Genomic DNA, 3,267 nt, shown 5'->3' on the forward strand with positions numbered 1-3,267 from the left:
GGTAACACTTTACTTGAAGGGGTGTGCATAAGACTGACATGACACCTTCATAATCATGACATGACACATGTCATGAATATGAAGGAGGTTTTATGCATGTTTATGACAACTGTCATTAAGTGTCATTCGCTCAGTTATGTCATTTTTAATGCAAATATGACATTATTTGACCTAACCCTAACCTAACCCTACCCCTACCCTTACCCCTAACCATAGCCCATAACAAAGACATCTCAAACAATGTCATCTTTGCATTAAAAATTACATAACTGAGTGAATGACACTTAATGACAGTTGTCATAAACATGCATAAAAAACCTTCATATTCATGACATGTGTCATGTCATGATTATGAAGGTGTCATGTCAGTCTTATGCACACCCCTTCAAGTAAAGTGTAATCGAACATAGTTTCCCAAATGGGGGTTTGTGAGTGAGCTGCAGGGGGTTCATGAGTTGATGAAAAGCTAATCATTATTGAATGTAAAATTAACACAAATAACTGTAGCTGCAAGATAATCGTGATATAGCTTAGTGCAATTATCAAATTAAAGACTGCAAATTACATCACTGTATAGCCTGATGCACAACATGTTTCAGAGGGAAGCACACAGAGCATTTCAATGTAGTTATCAAATAATATTATTCTATAAATAAAAATGTTCTTTATTTTTATAATTAGAGTTAATTATATAAAAATTCTAATATACGAACCTACTTCTCCTCCTACTACTACTAATAATAATAATAATAACAATAAACACTTTTTTTTCTCTACATGTAAGGCTGACCACTGAAAAAGACAGAATTTCTGTGAGTCTCTTAAACTTTCCACAGTTCCATAAGATTGCAGAAAAGTGATTCAGCAGGCTAAATCTCCCTTGAGTGGAGCATCTGTCTAACAGTCAGACATTGACGACTCGTGCTCATTTGGCCCCATTGTGTTTTTTTACAGCAGTTGCCACACAGTAAAGCCCATCACCTGCCCTACTCTGACATGCAATGCCTTTTGTGTGGCAACAGTTTTCTCACATAACACATGCTGGTAATTTTAGTCAGACAAGAGGCCATTATATTCTAAAAGAAGCAACAGCGTTAACTGTTTTATTTTTATTTTTTTTTTACATTGCTGGCATTATTCAGGGATTTCTAAAATGTGCCACAATGCGTTTGCATTCCCTTAGGTTTACATGTCATACATTGTTTATTTGTTTAGTTATTTGTTTATTTTTTTACCTTTTTTGGAGGTCTTTTAAATCAAAAACTATAATATATGAAGATTCGGAAACATAAACTTCTCTTATGGGCACAGTGAAACTCTAGCCTGGATTGACTGGATTTCACAGACAGGGTCACATATTCACTGGAGTAAAAAAGTGTGATAACTAGCACTGGTTTCTTCTTTTTTAGAAGATACTTTAGTTTCAACTTATCTATAATGATAATTAATCATGTGTTCTTTTGAAATATCAAAGGGCCCAAAAGATGATGACAACAGAAATAAACACAAACAAACGAACGAATGAATGAAACAAATGCTTCATGGCCAATTGTTGCTACTCAGTGAAGGAATGTCCAGAGGAAGCACATGAGCTTTCTCCAACACTAAGACTCATAGGGTAATATAGTTTCTCACACTTGGCTGGTCATGTGTACACAGTACTGCATCTAAGCCTAGCCCACCACTATTGGGAGCCCAATTAGAGGTCTATTGTAGCAGGCCGGGACTTGAGGCCTGCTTCCGTTCTAGTGATTTGGGCTTGCCAGTTGCCTGGCGCTGCTGTATTCAGCATGCTCATTAGGAGCTCTCTGGTTTTCTCCCTCTCCTCTCCTTACCATTTTAATTCCTTTTACTCGTCTCTGAATTGATGGGAAGGTCAGATGGGGAACAATAAGGCCTAGTCGATGATTGAGTCCACAGTCCCTCGGTTATTTTCTAGACCCAGGTGCTGCAGTATGGAGGGCTCTAAGGCACGGACGCCACATCAAAGCTAAATCAGCCAGTAGCTAATTGGCAGGCTGATTTATTTTGGCTTGAGCAGCCCCCTTCTGCCCTCCCGTCAGTGAATCTACCGTTTCGCCTCCCCACGGTCCCGTCAAGTATGTGACTGCAAATCCACTCTCACACATTAACGGACTAGACACAAAGCTCTCAGCGCACCGTTGCCTGCCACATTGTAAATAAGAAACACATCTGCTAGTTAAGGTTTTCCAAAGCCCAGGTTTCTTCTTCCACAAGTTATGGTTGAAAGTGTCCCACAGTAACAGTTACTTTGTCTTTATCAAATGGTGCTTCCTTGATGTACAACCTCAAATATTTGGAAAGCATTTGAGTTAGAAACACATCATAAGTTCACTTTCTTTCTATCTTTTTCACTGTGATCTTTGGTGAGAATGAAACATATGGATTCAGTAAATGGATATGGTGATCTTTGAAAAGAGAGGGCGGCATAAAAGCGCTAACCTTTATTAGACAGCCGTCTAATGGTGGCACTGTGAAAAAAGCAAAAGGGGTGAAGGGAGCGTGGGGGTGGCCACATGAAAGGAGAGAGAATAAAGAGAATCTTTAATGTGAGGCTGTATGTACAGCTCAGACTGACCCCATTGTAACCAAGGAAACGGAAATGTCTCCAATGGCTGTCAGTCATTCTCTTGTGCCTTGTTTCTCCCATTCTCAAAATCCCAGGCTAAAAAATGGTGTTATGTTTGTTACTAATGGCAAAATAAGTTTCTGAATCAATGTAGTATTAGAGAATTAAAGCTGAAATGTACTATTTTAATGTCAGCAAACAGAAAAAAAAAAATACTGATTTCAAAAGTTTCCGGATGTCATTTGCTGGAATTAAAATAGTTCCATCCTAAAAATCACAGCATTGGTTGAGCCAATGTTGCTTTGTTGAGCTTCCTGCAATGTTATACTTTTTATTAAGACTACATGAGCTGAAGAGTCATCAACTTGAAAAAGCTTCCGAATGTTAATGCAATATAGGAGCCAAGGAAGTTGCTACTTTCTGTTAAATGGCAATTGTTGAGTTATTCATCATGGGTCATACAGTAGTGGATATGAAAGCTTTCAGCGCAAGTTCTGTCAGGAAGACTCCAATGCCACTCATTCATTCATACTAACAGGTCTGGCCAATCACTGCATGACACCTGGAGTATATAAGCACTGAACTCTCTGTTTTATTTTCACGGTTGATGATGCTGCCGTTCCCCTCCATCTTCTCCACCACCACCAAGTTGGCCCTGTCCATCCATATGGGCTAGG

Source organism: Sinocyclocheilus grahami, unplaced genomic scaffold (genome assembly GCF_001515645.1).
Source record: "Sinocyclocheilus grahami isolate Dianchi unplaced genomic scaffold, SAMN03320097.WGS_v1.1 scaffold309.1, whole genome shotgun sequence".
Taxonomy (NCBI): Eukaryota; Metazoa; Chordata; class Actinopteri; order Cypriniformes; family Cyprinidae; genus Sinocyclocheilus; species Sinocyclocheilus grahami.